Genomic DNA, 24,327 nt, shown 5'->3' with positions numbered 1-24,327 from the left:
TGAAACCCAAAACCACTTCTTTTCATGCTTGACTTCATAAGACCGAGAGTTTAGGGTTAGGGGTAGAGATACATGATTTTTTTGGTTTGAATATGTCTAGACCTTGTTTATCAACTAATGCTTACTATACTACATAAGAAGGCTATGTTATTTGGTTTTTCATTTTTCTGTTTATTTCTAATTGTTTATGCCCATTTGAATCTTGGTCAAATCCTAGGTTAATTTGACCAAGATTTAAACAAGTTTAAAACATGAAAATGAGAAGGTAAGCTTGGATCCTTCTTAATCACACTAAAATGAAGCTTTTTGGGTGGTTTTTGAAAAATCCATGTTTGAAACCCAAACCACTTCTCTTCATGCTTGACTTCATAAGACAAATTTAGGGTTAGGAGTAGATACTATACATATGAATTTTCTTGTTTGATATGTCTAGATATTGTTTATCAACTTGAATGCTTACTATATATGTGACGTAAGAAGACTATATATGTCCTTTAATTGATTTTTCAAGTTTGAATATGTCTATACACCATGTTTATCAACTTGAATGCTCATTTCTGAAACCCTTCCGCATTGAGTGCTTATAGATAGGTGTACTAGTTGTCAGGGAAAATAAGAAACCTGTGATAGGGTAGTAAAAAACAAAATGTCTTCACAAAACGGACTATCGTGTATGAAGATTCATGGGTTTCAAGCCAACAAATGGCGTAGTTATGGCCATATTTGTGGCATAGATTGTTATAATGTGCCCAAATTGGGCATGGTAGTGCATCTTGCCATTCCCAACAATGTTGCTGACTAGACTTTTCAACTTTTCAAAGATATAAAAACTCATTTTTCATTTTCAAGATGTCAAAATAGGTTTATTTTGTGAATGGGGTACATAAGATACAGCTCAAAATGGCGCCTCTACATTTTTAAGATAAATTAGGCCACATATTAGTGAAATATCCCAACTCTTTACGTTTTTAGTGCTTTCTAGCTAGTTTCACACATTTAAATGACTTTATGCTGATTTATTGAAAGTAATTCCAATTTGAAATGTAGGTGTGTTATAACTTCGTCCTATAAATCCCCAAAAATCATTTTTAGATACATATTACTTACTATATGTATAGACCTTGTTTATCTACTTGAATATGCTTACTATATATATATGACGTAAGAAGACTATGTGCTTTGGTTTTTTTTTCCTGAATTTTTATGCCCATTTGAATCTCGGTCAAATCCTATGTTTGACCAATATTTAAACAAGCTTAAAACATGAAAATGAAAAGGTAAGCTTGGATCCTTCTTAGTCCCTCTAAAATGAAGCTTTTGGGAAGTTTTTGAAATTTCCATGTCTGAAACCCAAAACCACTTCTCTTCATGCTTGACTTCATAATTAAGACAGAGTTAAGCGTTAGGGGGTAGATACATGCTTTTTATGTTATGAATATGTCTAGACCGGCCATGTTCATCAAGTTGAATGCTGCTTACTATATATGACATTAGAAGGCTATGTGCTTTGGTTTTTCAATTTTTTTTTTGATTTTTTTGAATTTTTAGGCCCATTTGAGTCTTGGTCAAATCCTAGATTTGACCAAGATTTAAACAAGTTTAAAACATGAAAATGAAAAGGTAAGCCTCGATCCTTCTTAGTCACTCTAAAATGATGATTTGCGAGGGGTGTTCTTGAAATTAAGCTTGGGTCCTTCTTAGTCACTCTAAAATTAAGCTTTTGGGATGTTTTTGAAATTTCCATGTTTGAAACCCAAAACCATTTCTCTTCATGCTTGACTTCATAAGACATAGTCAAGGGTTAGGGGGTAGATACATGCTTTTATGTTTTGAATATGTCCAGACCTTGTTCATCAACTTGAATGCTTACTGTATATATATATGACATAAGAAGCTAGGCTATGTGCTTTGGTTTTCATTTTTTAATTTTTTTTGAATGTTTATGCCCATTTGAATCTTGGTCAAATCCTAGGTTTGACCAAGATTTAAGCAAGTTTAAAACACATGAAAATGAAAAGGTAAGCATGGATCCTTCTTAGTCACTCTAAAATAAAGCTTTTGGGAGGTTCTTGAAATTTCCATGTTTGAAACCCAAAACCACTTCTCTTCATGATTGACTTCATAAGACAGAGTTTAGGGTTAGGGGTAGATATATACACGAGTTGTTTTGTTTGAATATATGTCTAGACCTTGTTTATCAACTTTAATGCTTACTATATATATGACATAAGAAGACTATATGTACTTTGGTTTTTCATTTTTCTGATTTTTTTTTTCTACCCATTTGAATCTTGGTCAAATCCTAGGGTTGACCATGATTTAAACAAGTTTATAACATGAATTGAAAAGGTAAGCATGGATCCTTCTTAGTCACTCTAAAATGAAGCTTTTGGGATGTGTGTCCTTGAAATTTCCATGTTTGAAACCCAAAACGACTTCTCTTCATGCTAGACTTCATAAGATCGACCGAGTTTAGGGTTAGGGGTAGATACATGATTTGTATGGCTTCAATATGTCCAAACCTTATTAATTTATCAACTTGAATGCTTGTTATATGACATACGAAGACTATATGCTTTGGTTTTTCATTTTTATGATTTTTTATGAATTTTATGCCCATTTGAAACTTTTGGTCAATCCTAGGTTTGACAAAGATTTAAACAAGTTCAAAATATGAAAATGAAAAGGTAAGCATGGATCCTTCTTAGTCACTCTAAAATAAAGCTTTTGGGAGGTTCTTGAAATTTCCATGTTTGAAACCCAAAACCACTTCTCTTCATGATTGACTTCATAAGACAGAGTTTAGGGTTAGGGGTAGATATATACATGAGTTGTCTGGTTTGAATATGTCTAGACCTTGTTTATCAACTTTAATGCTTACTATATATATGACATAAGAATGCTATGTGCATTGGTTTTTGATTTTTTTCTGAATTTGTATGCCCATTTGAATCTTGGTCAAATCCTAGGCGGTTTGACCAAGATTTAAACAAGTTTAAAACATGAAAATGAAAAGGGAAGTTTGTATCCTTATTAGTCACTCTAAAATGAAGCTTTTGGGATGTTCTTGAAATTTCCATGTTTGAAACCCAAAACGACTTCTCTTCATGCTAGACTTCATAAGACAGAGTTTAGGGTTAGGGGTAGATACATGATTTGTATGGTTTGAATATGTCCAAACCTTGTTAATTCATCAACTTGAATGCTTACTATATGACATAATAAGACTATATGCTTTTGTTTTTCATTTTTCTGTTTTTTTTTTGAATTTTATGCCCATTTGAATCTTTTGGTCAAATCCTAGGTTTGACCAAGATTTAGACAAGTTTAACACGTGAAAACGAATAAGTAAGCATGGATCCTTCTTAGTCACTCCAAAATGTACCAATTGATAGATGTGTTAACTTTGCTTCATGGAAAAAATAATGTCATGTAAATGAGTTAACTTGGATTTCCTAGCCTTGAATCCATAGGAAACTTTGTTCTAATGCACTATAATAATCAACCGAGTTTTTACACCAACAGGTCTGTCACTTACGTGTGGTGCCCACGCGTGAGGTCCCACACATCGGTGAGCAGAAGTCACGTGCAATAATAGGTACGCAAACTCCCAGCCATCTTCTTTGTCAAGAGAAGACGCATCAGGATGCGTATTGGAAGTCTCTGGGTCCTTCAGGATCCTTCGGTTGTCCCTCTCACACAAAAAAACAAATCTCTCTCATTCTCGGCCTTGCTCGACTCGTTCGCTCGCTCGCTCGCACCTCCTCCGGCTCACTGACAAACCCTGCATAATAGTCAACATCGTCACCCGAAAAAGGGGAGACACCATAATGCTCTCCCTTCTTCTGTCCTTCCGAGTGATCCTTCTTCCTCCGAGTTTCACTAGCTAGACGGGCAAACACACATGTGCTGCATAGTAATAATAAAAAGGTAGAAAAATCGATATACGAATCTATAATTAAATAGGTTAAACTAGGGTTTTGCCCAGTACTACAGATCAAGGTTCAAAAAAATCCAACTACGGGGTTCGAACAACACGATTCTAATCCAAGAATTTTTTTCTACCTCATCCAAATGGCCTCAAACTATAGGGTTCATCTATCTAGTGCAGTATGTGTGAAAATGTATGCACTATGTGTGCTATAACTTGTATGTCTTTCAAATTTGAACCAAATTTGAATAAGTTTGAAGTATTTGAAAAAGGGGCTTTTGGCTTAAACGTTTGAAACCCAAAACGACTTCTCTTCATGCTAGACTTCACAAGACCGAGTTTAGGGTTAGGGGGTAGATACATGATTTGTCTTGTTTGAATATGTCTAAACTTTGTTCATCAACTTTAATGCTAACTATATGACATAAGAAGACTATGTGCTTTGGTTTTTCATTTTTTTGTTTTTTTTTTGAATTTTATGCCCATATATTAGAATCTTGGTCAAATCCTAGGTTTGACAAAGATTTAAACACGTTTAAAACATGAAAACGAAAAGGGAAGCTTGTATCCCTCTTAATTAGTCACTCTAATATGAAGTTTTTGGGAGGTTTTTGAAATTTCCATGTTTGAAACCCAAAACCACTTCTCTTCAAGCTTGACTTCATAAGACAGAGCTTACGGTTAGGGGGTAGATACATGATTTGTATGGTTTGAATATGTCCAAACCTTGTTAATGCATCAAATTGAATGCTTACTATATGACATAAGAAGACTATGTACTTTGGTTTTTCATTTTTCTGCTTTTTTTGAATTTTGTGCCCATTTGAATCTTTTGGTCAAATCCTAGGTTTGACAAAGATTTAAACAAGTTTAAATCATGAAAATGAAAAGGTAAGCATGGATCCTTCTTAGTCACTCTAAAATAAAGCTTTTGGGAGGTTCTTGAAATTTCCATGTTTGAAACCCAAAACCACTTCTCTTCATGATTGACTTCATAAGACAAAGTTTAGGGTTAGGGGTAGATATATACATGAGTTGTCTGGTTTGAATATGTTTAGACCTTGTTTATCAACTTTAATGCTTACTATATATATGACATAAGAATGCTATGTGCATTGGTTTTTGATTTTTTTTCTGAATTTGTATGCCCATTTGAATCTTGGTCAAATCCTAGGCGGTTTGACCAAGATTTAAATAAGTTTAAAACATGAAAATGAAAAGGGAAGTTTGTATCCTTATTAGTCACTCTAAAATGAAGCTTTTGGGATGTTCTTGAAATTTCCATGTTTGAAACCCAAAACGACTTCTCTTCATGCTAGACTTCATAAGATCGACCAAGTTTATGCATGGTTAGGGGATAGATACATGATTTGTCTGGTTTGAACACATGTATAAACCTTCTTACTCACTCTAAAATTAAGCTTTCGGGAGGTTTTTAAAATTTCCATGTTTGAAACCCAAAACCACTTCTCTTTATGCTTGACTTCGTAAGACAGAGTTTAGGGTTAGGGGTAGATACATGCTTTTTCTGGTTTGAATATGTATAGACCTTGTTTATCAACTTGAATGGTTACTATATGACATAAGAAGGCTATATATGTGCTTTGGTTTTTCATTTTTTGATTTTTTTCGAATTTTTTATGCCCATTAAAATCTTGGTCAAATCCTATGTTTGACCAAGATTCAAACAAGTTTAGAACATGAAAATGAAAAGGTAATCATGGATCTTTCTTAGTCACAGTACTCTGGAATGAAGCTTTTGGGAGGTTTTTGAAATTTCCATGTTTGAAACCCGAAACCACTTCTTTTCATGCTTGACTTCATAAGACCGAGAGTTTAGGGTTAGGGGTAGAGATACATGATTTTTTTTGGTTTGAATATGTCTAGACCTTGTTTATCAACTAATGCTTACTATATTACATAAGAAGGCTATGTTATTTGGTTTTTCATTTTTTCTGTTTATTTCTAATTGTTTATGCCCATTTGAATCCTATGTTTGACCAATATTTAAACAAGCTTAAAACATGAAAATGAAAAGGTAAGCTTGGATCCTTCTTAGTCCCTCTAAAATTAAGCTTTTGGGAAGTTTTTTAAATTTCCATGTCTGAAACCCAAAACCACTTCTCTTCATGCTTGACTTCATAATTAAGACAGAGTTAAGCGTTAGGGGGTAGATACATGCTTTTTATGTTATGAATATGTCTAGACCGGCCATGTTCATCAAGTTGAATGTTGCTTACTATATATGACATTAGAAGGCTATGTGCTTTGGTTTTTCTTTTTTTTTTGATTTTTTTGAATTTTTAGGCCCATTTGAGTCTTGGTCAAATCCTAGGTTTGACCAAGATTTAAACAAGTTTAAAACATGTAAATGAAAAGATAAGCCTCGATCCTTCTTAGTCACTCTAAAATGAAGATTTGCGAGGGGTGTTCTTGAAATTAAGCTTGGGTCCTTCTTAGTCACTCTAAAATTAAGCTTTTGGGATGTTTTTGAAATTTCCATGTTTGAAACCCAAAACCATTTCTCTTCATGCTTGACTTTATAAGACATATTTAAGGGTTAGGGGGTAGATACATGCTTTTATGTTTTGAATATGTCTAGACCTTGTTCATCAACTTGAATGCTTACTGTATATATATATGACATAAGAAGCTAGGCTATGTGCTTTGGTTTTCATTTTTTGATTTTTTTTGAATGTTTATGCCCATTTGAATCTTGGTCAAATCCTAGGTTTGACCAAGATTTAAGCAAGTTTAAAACACATGAAAATAAAAAGGTAAGCATGGATCCTTCTTAGTCATTCTAAAATGAAGCTTTTGGGGGGTTCTTGAAATCTCAATGTTTGAAATCCAAAACCACTTCTCTTCATGGTTGACTTCATAAGACATAGTTTAATTAGGGTTAGGGGTAGATACATGATTTGCCAGGTTTGAATATGTCTAGATCTTGTTTATCAACTTGAATGCTTACTATATGACATAAGAAGACTATGTGCTTTTGTTTTTCATTCTTCTATTTTTTTTGAATTTTATGCCCATTTGAATCTTGGTCAAATCCTAGGTTTGACCAGGATTTAAACAAGTATAAAATATGAAAATGAAAAGGTAAGCATGGATCCTTCTTAGTCACTCTAAAATGAAGCAGCTTTTGGGATGTTCTTGAAATTTCCATGTTTGAAACCCAAAACCGCTTCTCTTCATGATTGACTTCATAATTAAGACAGAGTTTAAGGTTAGGGGCAGATATATACATGATTTTCTGGTTTGAATATGTCTAGACCTTGTTTATCAACTTTAATGCCTTACTATACGACATAAATAATGCTATGTGCTTTGGTTTATCATTCTTTTTTGTTTTTTCCTGAATTTTTATGCCCATTTGAGTCTTGGTCAAATCCCAGGTTTGACAAAGATTTAAACAAGTTTAAAATATGAAAATGAAAAGGTAACCATGGATCCTTCTTAGTCACTCTAAAATGAATCTTTTGGGAGGTTCTTGAAATTGCCATGTTTGAAACCCAAAACCACTTCTCTCTTCATGATTGACTTCATAAGACAGAGTTTAGTGTTAGGGTTAGATACATGATTTGTCTAGTTTGAATATGTCTAGACCTTGTTTATCAACTTGAATTCTTACTTTATGACATAAGAAGGCCATGTGCTTTGGTTTTTCATTTTTCTGATTTTTTTGAATTTTATGCCCATTAGAATCTTGGTCAAATACTAGCTAGGTTTGACCAAGATTTAAACAAGTATAAAATATGAAAACGAAAAGGTAAGCCTGGATCCTTCTTAGTCACTCTAAAATGAAGCAGCTTTTGGGATGTTCTTGAAATTTCCATGTTTGAAACCCAAAACCACTTCTCTTCATGCCTTACTTCATAAGACGGAGTTTAGGGTCATTAGGGCGTAGATACATGATTTGCCTGGTTTGAATATGTCTAGACCTTGTTTATCATCTTGAATGCTTACTATATGACATAAGAAGACTATGTGCATTGGTATTTCATTATTTATTTTTTTATTTTCATGCCCATTTGAATCTTGGTCAAATCCTAGGTTTGAGCAAGATTTAAACAAGTTTAACACGTGAAAACGAATAAGTAAGCCTTGATCCTTCTTAGTCACTCCAAAATGTACCAATTGATAGATGTGTTAACTTTGCTTCATGGAAAAATTAATGTCATGTAAATGAGTTAACTTGGATTTCCTACCCTTGAATCCATAGGAAACTTTGTTCTAATGCACTATAATAATCAACTGAGTTATTACACCAACAGGTCTGTCACTTACGTGTGGTTCTCATGCGTGAGGTCCCACACTTCAGTGAGCACAAGTCACGTGCAGTAGGTACGCAAACTCCCGGCCATCTTCTTTGTCAAGAGAAGACGCATCAGGATGCGTATTGGAAGTCTCTGGGTCCTTCAGGATCCTTCGGTTGTCCCTCTCACAAAAAAAAGAAATCTCTCTCATTCTCGGCCTCGCTCGACTCGCTCGCTCGCTCGCTCGCTCGCACCTCCTGCTCACTGACAAAACCTGCACAACAGTCAACATCATCACCCGAAAAAGGGGAGACACCATAATGCACTCCCTTCTTCTCTCCTTCCGAGTGATCCCTCTTCCTCCGAGTTTCACTCGACGGGCAAACACACAAGTGCTGCATAGTAATAATGAAAAAGTAGAAAAATCGACCTACGAATCTATGATTAAATAGGTTAATCTAGGGTTTTGCCCACTACTACAGATCATGTTCAAAACTATCAGACTACTGGTTCGATTTTGGGCTACTAATGTGCGTTGGTTTTTTATTTTTTAATGTTTTCTGAATGTTTATGCCCATTTGAATCTTGGTCAAATCCTATGTTTGACCAAGATTTAAACAAGTATAAACATGAAAATGAAAAGGTAAGCTTGGGTCCTTCTTAGTCACTCAAAAATTAAGCTTTTGGGATGTTTTTGAAATTTCCATGTTTGAAACCCAAAACCACTTATCTTCATGTCTGACTTCATAAGACAAAGTTAAGGGTTAGGGGGTAGATACATGCCTTTTCTGTTTTGAATATGTCTAGACCTTGTTCATCAACTTGAATGCTTACTATATGACATAAGAAGACTATATGTGCGTTGGTTTGTCATTTTTTGTTTTTTCTGAATGTTTATGCCCATTTGAATCTTGGTCAAATCCTAGGTTTGACCAAGATCTAAACAAGTTTAAAACATAAAATGAAAAGGTAAGCATGGATCCTTCTTAGTCATTCTAAAATGAAGCTTTTGGGGGGTTCTTGAAATCTCAATGTTTGAAACCCAAAACCACTTCTCTTCATGGTTGACTTCATAAGACAGAGTTTAGGGTTTGGGGTAGATACATGATTTGTCGGGTTTGAATATGTCTAGACATGCATGCTTGTTTATCAACTTGAATGCTTACTATATGACATAAGAAGACTATATGTGTGTTGGTCAAATCCTAGGTTTGACAAAGATTTAAACAAGTTTAAAATATGAAAATGAAAAGGTAACCATGGGTCCTTCTTAGTCACTCTAAAATGAATCTTTTGGGAGGTTCTTGAAATTTCCATGTTTGAAACCCAAAACCACTTATCTTCATGATTGACTTCATAAGACAGAGTTTAGTGTTAGGGGTAGATACATGATTTGTCTAGTTTGAATATGTCTAGACCTTGTTTATCAACTTGAATTCTTACTTTATGACATAAGAAGGCTATGTGCTTTGGTTTTTCATTTTTCTGATTTTTTTTTTGAATTTTATGCCCATTAGAATCTTGGTCAAATACTAGCTAGGTTAATTTGACCAAGATTTAAAACAAGTTTAAAACATGAAAATGAAAAGGTAAGCCTCGATCCTTCTTACTCACTCTAAAATTAAGCTTTTTTGGGAAGTTTTTGAAATTTCCATGTTTGAAACCAAAACCACTTCTCTTCATGCTTGACTTCATAAGACATAGTTAAGGGTTAGGGGGTAGATACATGCTTTTCCTATTTTGAATATGTCTAGACCTTGTTCATCAACTTGAAGGCTTACTATAGATATATGACATAAGAAGGCTATGTGCTTTAGTTTTTTATTTTTTCATTTTTTTGAATTTTATGCCCATTTGAATATTGGTCAAATACTAGCTAGGTTTGACCAAGATTTAAACAATTTTAAAACATGAAAATGAAAAGGCAAGGCTGGATATTTTCTAGTCACTCTAAAATGAAGCTTTTGGGAGGTTCTTGAAATTTCCATGTTTGAAACCCATACGACTTCTCTTCATGCTAGACTTCATAAGATCGACCGAGTTTATGGTTAGGGGGTAGATACATGATTTGTCTGGTTTGAACACATGTATAAACCTTCTTACTCACTCTAAAATAAAGCTTTTGGGAGGATTTTGAAATTTCCATATTGTAAACCCAAAACCACGTACGTATCTTCATGTTTGACTTCATAAGACAGAGTTTAGGGTTAGGGGTAGATACATGATTTTTCTTGTTTGAATATGTTTAGACTTTGTTTATCAACTTGAATGTTTACTGTATAACATAAGAAGACAATGTTTTTGAATTTTTTATGTCCAATTGAATCTTAGTCAAATCCTAGGTTTGACCAAGATTTAAACAAGTTTAAAACATGAAAATGAAAAGGTAAGCCTGGATCCTTCTTAAGTCATTCTAAAATGAAGCTTTTGGGGGGTTCTTGAAATCTCAATGGTTGAAACCCAAATTAGACCACTTCTCTTCATGGTTGACTTCATAAGACAGAGTTTAGGGTTAGGGGTAGATACATGATTTATCAGGTTTGAATATGTCTAGATCGATCACATGCTTGTTTATCAACTTGAATGCTTACTATATGGTCGACATAAGAAGACTATATATATGTGTGTTGGTCAAATCCTATGTTTGACCAAGATTTAAACAAGCATAAATCCTGAAAATGAAAAGGTAAGCTTGGATCCTTCTTATTCACTCTAAAATTAAGCTTTTGGGAAGTTTTTGAAATTTTCATGTTTGAAACCCAAAACCACTTCTCTTCATGCTTGACTTCATAAGACATAGTTAAGGGTTAGGGGGTAGATACATGCTTTTTTCTGTTTTGAATATGTCTAGACCTAGCTTGTTCATCAACTTGAAGGCTTACTATATATATATATATGACATAAGAAGGCTATACTATGTGTTTTGGTCTTTCATTTTTTTATTTTTTTGAATTTTTATGCCCATTTGAATCTTGGTCAAATCCTAGGTTTGACCAAGATTTAAACAAGCTTAAAACATGAAAATGAAAGGTAAGCCTGGATCCTTCTTAGTCACTCTAAAATGAAGCTTTGGGGTCGGGGGGTCTAGAAATTTCCATGTTTGAAACCCAAAACCATTTCTCTTCATGCTTGACTTCATTAAGACAGATCTAGTTTAGGGTTAGGGGTAGATACATGATTTGTCGGGTTTGAATATGTCTAGACATGCTTGTTTATCAACTTGAATGCTTACTATATGACATAACAAGACTATATGTGTCTGTTGGTTTCCTATTTTTAAATTTTGTCTGAATGTTTATGCCCATTTGAATTAATCTTGGTCAAATCCTATGTTTGACCAAGATTTAAACTAGTTAATTTAAAACAAGAAAATGAAAAGGTAAGCATATATGGAACCTTCTTAGTCACTCTAAGATGATGTTTTTGGGAGGTTTTTGAAATTTCCATGTTTGAAACCCAAAACCACTTCTCTTCATGTTTGACTTCATAAGATAGAGTTTAGGGTTAGGGCTAGGGTAAATACATGATTTTTCTTGTTTTAATATGTCTAGACCATGTTTATCAACTTTAATGCTCATTATATGACATAAAAAGGCTACGTGCTTTGGTTTTTGATTTTTTTATTTTTTTGAAATTTTATGCCCATTTGAATCTTGGTCAAATCCTAGGTTTGACCAAGATTTAAACAAGTTTAAAACATGAAAATGAAAAGGTAAGCCTGGATCCTTCTTAGTCACTCTAAAATGAAGCTTTTGGGAGGTTTTTGAAATTTCCATGTTTGAAACCCAAATCCACTTCTCTTCATGCTTGACTTCAGAAGACAAAGTATAGGGTTATGCATGGGTAGATACATGCTTTTTTCTGGTTTGAATATGTATAGACCTTGTTTATCAACTTGAATGCTTACTATATGACATAAGAATACTATGTGCTTTGCTTTTTCATTTTTCTATTTTTTAATTGTTAAACCCATTTGAATCTTGGACAAATCCTAGGTTTGACCAAGATTGAAACAAATTTAAAACATCAAAATGGAAAGGTAAGCATGAATCATTCTTAATTATTCACTCTAAAATGATGCTTCTGGGAGGTACTTGAATTTTTATGTTTGAAACCCAAAACCACTTCTCTTCATGTTTGACTTCATAAGACAGAGTTTATGGTTAAGGGTAGATAGATGATTTTTCTAGTTTGAATATGTCTAGACCTTGTTTATCAATTTGAATGCTTACTATGTGACATAAGAATACTATGTGCTTTGCTTTTTCATTTTTCTAATTTTTTTAATTGTTAAACCCATTTGAATCTTGGTCAAATCCTAGGTTTGACCAAGATTGAAACAAGTTTAAAACATCAAAATGGAAAGGTAAGCATGAATCATTCTTAACTATTCACTCTAAAATGAAGCTTTTGGGAGGTACTTGAAATTTTATGTTTGAAACCCAAAACCACTTCTCTTCATGTTTGACTTCATAAGAAAGAGTTTATGGTTAAGGGTAGATAGATGATTTTTCTTGTTTGAATATGTCTAGACCTTGTTTATCAACTTGAATGCTTACTATAAGACAAAGTTTAGGGTTAGGGTAGATACATTTTTTTTGGTTTGAATATGTCGTCTAGACCTTGTTTATCAACTAACGCTTACTATATTACATAAGAAGGCTATGTTATTTGGTTTTTCATTTTTTCTGTTTTTTCTAATTTTTTATGCCCATTTGAATCTTGGTCAAATCCTAGGTTTGAACAAGATTTAAACAAGTTTAAAACATGAAAATGAAAAGGTAAGCCTGGATCCTGCTTAAGTAGTCACTGTAAAATGAAGCTTTTGGGAGGTTTGTGAAATTTCCATGTTTGAAACCCAAAACCACTTAAGATAGAGTTTAGGGTTAGGGGTAGATACATGCTTTTTCTTGTTTGAATATGTATAGACCTTGTTTATCAACTTGAATGGTTACTATATGACATAAGAAGGCTATATATGTGCTTTGGGTTTTCATTTTTTGATTTTTTCGATTTTTTATGCCCATTTAAATCTTGGTCAAATCTTAGGTTTGACCAAGGTTTAAACAAGTTTAAAACATGAAAATGAAAAGGCAAGCATGAATCATTTCTTAATTAGTCACTAGCTCTAAAATGAAGGTACTTGAATTTTTTTATGTTTGAAACCCAAAACCCCAGTTCTCTTCATATGTTTGACTTCATAAGACAGAGTTTAGGGTTAGGGGTAGATATGATACATGATATTTCTGGTTTGAATATGTTTAGACCTTGTTTATCAACTTGAATGCTTACTATATGACATAAGAAGACTATATATGTGCTTTGGTTTTTCATTTTTTGATTTTTTATGAATTTTTACGCCCATTTGAATCTTGGTCAAATCCTAGGTTTAACCAAGGTTTAAACAAGTTTAAAACATGAAAATGAAAAGGTAAGCATGGATCCTTCTTAGTCACTCTAAAATGAATCTTTTGGGAGGTTTTTGAAATCTCAATGTTTGAAATTAACCCAAAACCACTTCTCTTCATGCTTGGCTTCATAAGACAGAGTTTATTGTTAGGGGTAGATACATGCTTTTTTCTGGTTTGAATATGGCTAGACCTTGTTTATCAACTTGAATGCTTACTATATATATGACATAAGAAGGCTATGTTATTTGGTTTTTCATTTTTCTGATTTTTTATGCCCATTTGAATCTTGGTCAAATCCTAAGATTGACCAAGATTTAAACAAGTTTAAAACATGGAAATGAAAAGGTAAGCCTTGATCCTCCTTAGTCACTGTTTAATGAAGCTTTTGGGAGGTTTGTGAAATTTCCATGTTTGAAACCCAAAACCACTTAAGACAGAGTTTATGGTTAGGTGTAGATACATGATTTTTTTGGTTTGAATATGTCTAGACCCTGTTTATCAACTTGAATGCTTACTATATATTAAATAAGAAGGCTATGTTCTTTGGTTTTTCATTCTTCCTGATTTTTTTAAGTCCATTTGAATCTTGGTCAAATCCTAGGTTTGACCAAGATTTAAACAAGTTTAAAACATGAAAATGAAAAGGTAAGTCTGGATCCTTCTTAATCACTCTAAAATGAAGCTTTTGGGAGGTTTTTGAAATTTCCATGTTTGAAACCCAAAACCACTTCTCTTCATATTTGACTTCATAAGACATAGTTTAGGGGTTAGGGCTAGATACATGATTTTTCTGGTTAGAATATGTCTAGACCTTGTTTATCAACTTGAATGCTTACTATATGACATATGCAAATCTTGATAATCCATATCAATCATTTTAGAAGTGATAAGGTAGGAGTAGTTAAATTTAATCCATCAAATATGTACCATGGTGATTTTATATGCAGCTGGGCACCAGACATCACGTGCAAACTATATCAATGCGCAGCAGTACTTGCTCCAGAAAACCCACATTTTTGTACCTGGACGTTACGCTAAAATGAACTGCAAAAACAACGAACAGCACTTTGGTAGTACTGTACTCGGTACTCCGTACTTGCTCCAGATAATCCCCACTTCTTCACTACTACAGTACTACCCTGGCGTTCATTGTTTCCACTGACTATTCAGAGCTTTGGACGTCCATCAGAGTAGTACTAGTAGTCAGTAGTACAGTTGCTAGCTCGATTAATGGCGTGCTATAAAATTCTATACTAGCCGACAGATGTCCATTCCTCGGGTTGCGCGCCAGAGCCTTCGAACAGAAGGTAGCCGCTCTGTCCCGTTGATTTACGGTGGACGGACAGGATAGAACGTCTCTGTGTTGAAGCATACGTACTACTCCGGACCGCTCTCGATTCATTTGCTTCTTCTCCCGAGTCCTGACCAGGGACTGAGATCCAGTGACTCCAGTAAGAGAAGTCACCATGCAACTTCGTCTTAATGTAAAGTTTTTTTTTCGATAAAGGGATTTTTTTTCTGAGCAACATAAATTTTAGTTTCAAATTTTAGATCAACCATGTGCGTTGGATCTTAATCTGATGGCTCGTATAGGTAAAGTTCATGGTAACTTCTGTTGGGTAAGTCACTGGATCTGAGTTCGCAAGGGAGCCCCCTCTCGGCCGTTGATTTAGGATGGGCGGACCAGGTTGCTCGAAGCGAGGGCAGGAGACGGCTGTCTGGTTTTAATAGGGGGGATTACTTCTTCCATTCCCTTCTTGCTTCACTTCCAGTCTCCTTCCACTTCCCGCGATGCCTCCGAAGTCAAGGCCACCATCTCGCTTGAAGAAGCACCATCTAGTGTTGACCAGGGACGCGGAGAGTTCCCGCCGGCGGTCTATCCAGATGCTGGCCGCGAGAAAGGACCCGCCAGAAAACGAAGGCCCTGCTTCGCGCTCGTCTAGGAACGGCGTCCGTCGTGCGGTCGAAGATTCCTGGTTAGTTTCCATTGCCATGTTTCTTGATTCTTCCTGGCCCGGAGGTCCCAACTCTTTATTCCGTATTAATACTTTTTATACATATCTCAGTGCCCCACGACGCACCCTGCCATCTTCTCATGACGACTTCAACCCCTGTCTCGTGCGCTTAGAGGTTACCACTGATTGGACATTTTCGTCTTCCTCTCGTCACTTTGTTTGGTACTGATGATATTGCCATGCAGGAAGCGTCGGCGTGTTTCAGAGATGAGCTTAAAACTCTCGTGAAACTCGCCTCCAACTTTCGCGATGATCTCGATACTTTGAAGGACGAGGTCACCGGCCGGGGCAAGCTGCATGATGTGAGCATTCCATCAAGTGAGGAAACGAACACTGTCACCAAGAAGCTTAAGGGCGAGAATTTGATGCTTAAGATCGAGTGCGGCTTTCTTCGCGAAGAAAACATCGAGCTATCAAACATGTGCGTTCAAGCTCTCAACGGGAGCCTCAACACCCAACATGATGCGGTGAAGAAGATGATGGATGACAGCATCTTGAAGAAAAACAATATGGTGGAGGACACGCGCGGGATGGTCGATCCAATCCAGGCACCGCAGAAGGAAGTCGATGTGCTCCGAGTCCAGCCACCTTGCGTAGGTCACCGAGGCGCCCTCGCGGAGGTAGCTGAGGAGCGCACGTCGCCGAGTAGGCTGGGGGATAAGGAGTTCCAGGGAGAGAAGCGGAATCACCACCTGACCTGATGGAGGGCCGCTCCGCCAGGTAGGCTGGGGGAGAGAAGCACTGACTCTCATTGTTCTTTAGCTAGTCCTCCGATCCATATTACTTGATGTTAAAATGGATGTATCTACAACTGAAATATGTCAAGATACATATATTTCAACGTTTATATTGCCTAAGTCATATTATCCTTCCCTAAGCTGGGTCGCTTTTGTAACTACTGATTTGCAGATTCGACTCTTCTGACGAAAGATTTGTGGCCATGTGTCTTACAAGTCTAGTTCCAACTGACATTATTTGTACTCGATAAAAACGTATTATTCAGTACCCCCTCTGAATAATACTTTCGTAGTATGTGCTTCTAAAATTGTAGATGTTGATATTTTTTATGTAGAGTTCCTCAATCTTTTGAATTTTGACTTGGCTGAAAAAATATATGTATCGTAATTAGGGAAGGAGATAGTAGCAAGTTGAGATGCATCTGGATTTGGATGTTTGGCGTCACTCGAACCTCTGTTAATATGATTTTTCTTTTGTGAGAGGGACAACCGATACGCATCCTGATGCGTCTTCTCTTGACAAAGAAGATGGCTGGGAGTTTGCGTACCTATTGCATGTGACTTGTGCTCACTGAAGTGTGGGACCTCATAAGTGGGCACCACACGTAAGTGACAGACCTGTTGGTGTAAAAACTCGATTGATTATTATAGTGCATTAGAAAAAAGTTTCCTATGGATTCAAGGGTAGGAAATCCAAGTTAACTCATTTACATAACATTATTTTTTCATGAAGCAAAGTTAACACATCTATCAATTGGTACATTTTGGAGTGACTAAGAAGGATCCAAGCTTACTTATTCGTTTTCATGTGTTAAACTTGTCTAAATCTTGGTCAAACCTAGGATTTGACCAAGATTCAAAAGGGAAGAACAAAAAACATAAAAATGAAAAACCAAATCACATACTCTGTCTTATGAAGTCAAGCATGAAGAGAAGTGGTTTTGGGTTTCAAACATGGAAATTTCAAAAACCTCCCAAAAACTTCATTTTAGAGTGATTAAGAAGGATACATGCTTCCCTTTTCATTTCATGTTTTAAACTTATTTAAATTATCTTGGTCAAGCCTAGGATTTGACAAGATTCAAATGGGCATCAAAATTTTAAAAAAAAACAGAAAAATGAAAAACAAAAGCAAATAGTTTTCTTATGTCATATAGTAAGCATTAAAGTTGATAAACAAGGTCTAGACATAATTAAACCAGACAAATCATGTATATGTCTACCCTAACCCTAGACTTCGTCTTATGAAGTCAACCATGGAAATTTCAAGAACATCCCAAAAGCTTCATTTTAGAGTGACTAAGAAGGATACAGACTTCCCGTTTCATTTTCATGTTTTAAACTTGTTTAAATCTTGGTCAAACCTAGGATTTGACCGAGATTCAAATAAGTTTAAAACATGACAATGAAAAGGTAAGCATCGATCCTTCTTAGTCACTCTAAAATGTAGCTTTTGGGATGTTCTTGAAATTTCCATGGTTTAAACCCAAAAGCACTTCTCTTCATGCTTGACTTCATAAGACAGAGTTTAGGGTTAGGCCTTAGGGGTAGATACATGATTTTTCTGGTTTGAATATGTCTAGACCTTGTTTGTCAATTTGAATGCTTACTATATGACATATGAAGGCTATGTACTTTGGTTTTTCATTCTTTCGATTTTTTTTCTGAATTTTTATGCCCATTTGAATCTTGGTCAAATCCCAGGTTTGACCAAGATTTAAACAAGTTTAAAATATGACAATGAAAATGTAATTAATCCTGGATCCTTCTTAATTTAAAAGTAAGTCTAATTAAAATGAAGCTTTTGGGAGGTTTTTGAAATTTACATGTTTGAAACCCAAAACCACACTTCTCTTCATGCTTGACTTCATATATGAGATAGAGTTTAGGGTTAGGGGGTACATGATTTGTCTGGTTTGAATAGGTCTAGACCTTGTTTATGAACTTGAATGATTACTACATGACATAAGAAGACTATGTGCTTTGGTTTTTTTTTATTTTATGCCCATTTGAATATTGGTCAAATCCTAGGTTTGACCAAGATTTAAACAAGTTTAAAACATGAAAATGAGAAGGTAAGCCTGGATCCTTCTTAATTAGTCACTCTAAAATGAAGCTTTTGGGAGGTTTTTGAAATTTCCGTGTTTGAAACCAAAAACCACTTGTCTTCATGCTTGACTTCATATATAAGACAGAGTTTAGGGTTAGGGGTAGATACACGATTTGTATTATTTGAATATGTCTAGACCTTGTTTATCAACTTTTGAATGCTTACTATATATATGACATAAGAATACTATGTGCTTTTGTTTTTCATTTTTCTGATCTTTTTTAATTTTATGCCCATTTGAATCTTGGTCAAATCCTAGGCTTGACAATGATTTAAATACGTTTAAAATATGAAAATGAAAAGGTAAGCATGGATCCTTCTTAGTCACTCTAAAATAAAGCTTTTGGGAGGTTTTTGAAATTTCCATGTTTGAAACCCAAAACCACTTCTCTTCATGCTTAACTACATAAGACAGAGTTTAGGGGTAGGGGTAGATACATGATTTTTCTTGTTTGAATATGTCTAGGCCTTGTTTATCAACTTTAATGCTTACTATATGACATAAGAAAACTACGTGCTTTGGTTTTTCAGTTATCTTTTTTTTGGAATTTTGATGCACATTGGAATCTTGTAAAATCCTAGGTTTGACCAAGATTTAAACAAGTATAAACATGAAAATGAAAAGGGGAGAATGTATCCTTCTTAGTCACTCTAAAATGAAGTTTTTGGGAGTTTTTTAAAATTTCCATGTTTGAAACCCAAACTATGCACTTCTCTTCATGCTTGACTTCATAAGACAGAGTTTAGGGGTTAGGGGGTAGATACATGATTTGTCTAGTCTGAATATGTCTAGACCTTGTTTATCAACGTTAATGTTTACTATATGACATAAGAAGACTATGTGCTTTGGTTTTTCATTTTTTCATTTTTTTTATGTCCATATGAATCTTGGTCAAATCCTTGATTTGACCAGGATTTAAACAAGTTTAAAACATGAAAATGAAAAGGTAAGCCTTGATCCTTCTTAGTCACTCTAAAATGAAGCTTTTGACATGTTCATGAAATTTCCATGTTTGAAACCCAAAACGGCTTCTCTTCATGCTAGACTTCATAAGATCGACATGGGGTAGATACATGATTTGTCTGGTTTGGATATATCTAGACCTTGTTTATCAACTTGAATGCTTACGATATGACACAAGAAGACTATGTGCTTTTGTTTTTCATTTTTCTGCTTTTTTTAATTTTGTGCCCATTTGTATGTTGGTCAAATCCTAGGGTTGACAATGATTTAAACAAGTTTAAAATATGAAAATGCAAAGGTAAGCATGGATCCTTCTTAGTCACTCTAAAATGAAGCTTGTTGGGAGGTTTTTGAATTTCTATGTTTGAAACCCAAAACCAATTCTCTTCATGCTTGACTTCATAAGACAGAGTTTAGGGGTTAGGGGTATAGATACATGATTTTTCTGGTTTGAATATGTATAGACCTTGTTTATCAACTTGAATGCTTACTATATGACATAAGAAAAACTATGTGCATTGGTTTTTCATTTTTGTGATTTTTTTAAATTTTGATGCCCATTTGAATCTTGGTTAAATACTAGGATTGACCAAGATTTAAACAAGTTTAAAACATGAAAATGAAAAGGGAAGCATGTATCCTTCTTAGTCACTCTAAAATGAAGTTTTTGGGAGGTGTTTGAAATTTCCATGTTTGAAACCCAAAACCACTTCTCTTCATGCTTGACTTCATAAGACATAGTTTAGGGGTTAGAGGGTAGATACATGATTTGTATGGTTTGAATATGTCTAGACCTTGTTTATCAAATGTAATGCTTACTATATGACATAACAAGACTATGTGCTTTGGTTTTTCATTTTTCTGTTTTTTTTGGAATTTTCTGCCCATTTGAATCTTGATCAAATCCTAGGTTTGACCAAGATTTAGACAAGTTTAACACGTGAAAACGAATAAGTAAGCTTGATAATCCCATTTGTTGACTCATTTAACTAGTTAATCCCATTTGTTGACTCTCTGTTGACCATCCACTTGAGGTTAAACTGAGTATATTGCACTAGCGAGTATTAGACTCGAGTACGCGTGTTGCGGTGCAGAAGTGGAAGACGTGCAATTGTTGACGCGTAGACGCGGGTCGCGGTGCAAAAGTCGAAGACGTGCACTCGTGGACGCGTGTCGCGTTGCAGAATCCCAAGACGTGCAGACGATCAATGGTGGACGCGTAGGACGCGGGTTGCATTAACCACCCCTCGCCTTTATAGACGCCTCCTCGCACTCTCTCTGTCACTCTCACTAGCTCATGCAACGCCTCCTCTCACGTCCCATCATCTTCTCCAAAGCGAAAAACCCTCTCCCTCTCTGCCGGCGAGATGTTCAAGGAGAATGCGAATCCCATCATCCATGACACCGTCGGCTCCAGGCACGACGCCTCCCTCTTCGACGCCGTCGCCTCAACGGTAGTCGCCGCCGCCGGTGGCTGTCGGATCCCGCCAAGATGGGACCCCTATGAGGAGGTGTCGTACATCTCGCCTCCGAACCCCTACGACACCTGCATGGACGACCCATGGAACGAGGTAACTGTGGTTTGCTCCCTTTTTTGTTCCCCATTCCTCTTTGAACCCTATTTTTGCTGGTTCCCTAGTAACTATTAGTTCCAATCTGTAGATTTGGATGAGTATTGGGTTAATATTTGCGCCGATTTTATTCCATTTGTCTTTGATCCCTTCTTGATTTCGTTTAAGATTTGGAGTTCGACCGTTCGGTTAATTTGTGCAAGTAATAATGGGATCTCAATCAGTTAATTTATGGGATCTCAGTCAGTTATTTTATGATGGTGTTGTGAAGAACCTCGAACCTCTTACTATGTTGGCTGATGTGTATGCAGCTTATTATCTAGGGAGGGATCCCTATTGTCTATCCCTATTCTACTGTATTTTGTTGGCCCTACTTTGTTTTCTCGATTTACTATGACTGTGAATTTGTCGTTCATTACCCTGGAGATTTGCTTCTAGATTTAACTACATACATATGGACCAGAGGGAGTACTAGATTTGCTGCCATATTGGGCAAACAACGAGGGCCAAAAGGCACAAATAATTGAAGAAAGACAGAAATGCAAGCTTTTCTAGATTTGATACTAATTTGGTTAAAAAGACAAAGAGACAGAGGGGGAAAAGGTGCTCTTAAAAATGCCAATTCGCGCCGAGAGAGACAGAACCCAGCTCCTGCTGACGTACAACCAAACGCGGTCTCGTCCTGTCCCACGCGGTCCCTTTCTACTAGCCCCACACGTCAGCACGGAACGGTCAACTAAACTGGAATCCTCCCGTCTGAGCTCCTTCTGCGGGTTGCAAATAAGGGCTTGGCGAAAACTGAGGAAAAACATAAGGCAATCTTATTGACTAATATAGCTGCTTAATTAATAAAAGGATTAGCTACAACGTGCTCAGTTTGCCCATTTATTAAGGTATAAGACTGGCAGGAGAGAAAGTAATCGCTAGTTTCCTCATTTTGCCCCTGCATGCTCGCACGATTAAAGCACCTTCCGCACGCGCTGGACTCCTCGTTTCCTTAAACCTCCTCGTTTCTCGGGATAGACCAACAGTTTTTCAGGATCTTGGGTTAATGTGGCCAGGTTTCGACTTTCGACTAGTGGAAACGGGAAAGCATGTGCAAATTAGGGAGATAACTGAACCACAACCACCCGCGCCTTAAGCATCGATTAATATCGGGGGAAAATGCGCCGTAAGTAGTGAGACGGAGGGAGTAGTTCACAATTCCAATACGGAGTATAATTTTACCTGCCATATTTTCTTAATTTTTGTGCAGTCTACAATATATACTAAGATTTTCACATTGAGATTTTGCACGTAGCAGGATATTTTTCATTGGTTTCGAAACTTAAAACTATGATTACGATTTGACAAGGGCTCCCATCAGTATGGGGTGAACAAGCCCTCCCATTAGTATATCAGAGGAATTTGACAAGGGCTACAGGACGACTAGATACATCACCAAAAAAGGTGATGCATGTCTCCTTCACCAAAACAACTGAAACAAGTACATGAACGCAAGTACACCATCATAATAATACTACTACATCAACACAAGTACGAGTAATATAATAAAGTAAGAGTACTACTCCCTCTAATCTAATTTAAACCAAAATAAAACTTAAACTTCATCCTAAATTTGAACTAGTGCCTCATCCTCGTTCTTCGCTCATTTTCTGATCCAAGACGGCGCAGAGTGCCAGAGTGCATGGCACGGAACTCTTCATCGGCGGTCAAAAAAATTGAAATTAGGCCGCATGTCACACGTTGACATGCAAAAGGTGCATGTCACCTGGTGGTGGTAGGCAACTACCCTCATTTACGGCGGCGTAGGCGACTGGACGCCGCGTGGCCAGCCGCTGCCTCGTGGCCGCCTCGGTTTCCACGCGGGAGACCATTAAACGCCGACGACCAACCTTCCCGCGTCACGGTTAGCGACTATGACTATAAGGGCAAAACGCTAAACTCTCTCGTTCCATTCACTTTCTTCCTCTCTCCACCTAACAAACATTTGTTCGTCGCTCTCTCCTCCAGCAATGTCTTCAAAATTCAGGTCGTCGGCGGTCAAGTACGCGGAGAAAAAACGCCGGCTCAAAATTTCGAGAGACGCTTCCAGAAACCAAGTGGGCTCGCCGTCGCCGCCGCCGCCGCCGCCGAAACGCGTCTGTGCTGTGCTCACCGGGTTAGTTTCCTTCGCCATGTACTTTCGTTTCTTCTTCCCGGGCTCAAGCTCTTTAAGAGTCTCTATGGTTATACATCTTAAAGGGTTGGAAGTTCCAACGACGCCCGTACTGCACCAACTTCCACGACCAAGGAATCATCGTCGTCCGATGATTTCAACCCGGCCCTACCCCGGCGAAATGAGGTAGCACCAAGCACTGTGTAGTTATGTTCTTCTTCTTCCTTTGCGCTTACTTGCTACCGATGATTTCGTCCTGAAGGAAGCGGCGCCGACTATCGACACCACTGTCGCCATCTTGATGGAAAAAAACGAGGAGCTCAGCTTAGAGTGTGATCGCCTCCGAGACGATTTGGCTGCCAAGAAGAAGAATTCGAAAACTCTTGTGGAGCTCATTTGCAGCCTTCGCAATGAGCACGACATGTTGAAGAACGAGCTGATTAAGCAGAAAGAGAGGAACATTGCATCAGCGGAGGAAGCCAGCAGCATACTCAAGACTGTGTGCCTCGGAAGAGACAAGTCTGATATAGAGTACAAAATCCTTCTTCAGGATAAAGTAGAGCTCCAAAAGTTGAACCTTGAATATGCTGACATCGCCATCCTTGCCCTTCTCGATAAGCAGAAGGCACAAGATAAGTTGATGCACCTGATGTTGGAGAGCTGCAGTGAAAGAGAAGAGACATTGAAAGAAGTGAGCAGTTTGGTGGGATACATGAGTGACGTCGGGCGAACTTCGCAGAATCTTCCCCGGCTGAGCTCAAATTCCAGCGGAACCAACTTTCAGCAATGCATGTTATGCGCACCTACAACTTCTACTCATTGATTAGAGGTCGCACGACATGGCATTTTCCCTCGAAATAGTAGTACTGTACTAATAGTTGTACTACTTAGTATGTACCTTTTTGTAAAGGGATTTCTATTTTCGTGCCCCTGCTTCGTTAGTTGTACTCAGTTTTCCCCAGCTCGTTAGTTTTTCCTCAGCTTTCCCCTCCCTCTAGTTTGAAACCCCTCGAAGACGCGGGTTGCCGTCAGGTCAGAGGCCTTACCGTTACCGTTAATCTGACGGGTGGGGCTGCACAGAGGTGGGGCTGCATAGAGGGCAGTTCCTCTCTGACCGTCTCGTGCTGACGGGTAGCCATCCATCTACCGTTGACGCGTGGATCGTTTT

This window comes from Lolium perenne, chromosome 7 (genome assembly GCF_019359855.2).
Source record: "Lolium perenne isolate Kyuss_39 chromosome 7, Kyuss_2.0, whole genome shotgun sequence".
NCBI classification, from domain to species: domain Eukaryota; kingdom Viridiplantae; phylum Streptophyta; class Magnoliopsida; order Poales; family Poaceae; genus Lolium; species Lolium perenne.
The sequence above is the reverse complement of the archived record's forward strand: the minus strand, read 5'-3'. Positions refer to the sequence as shown.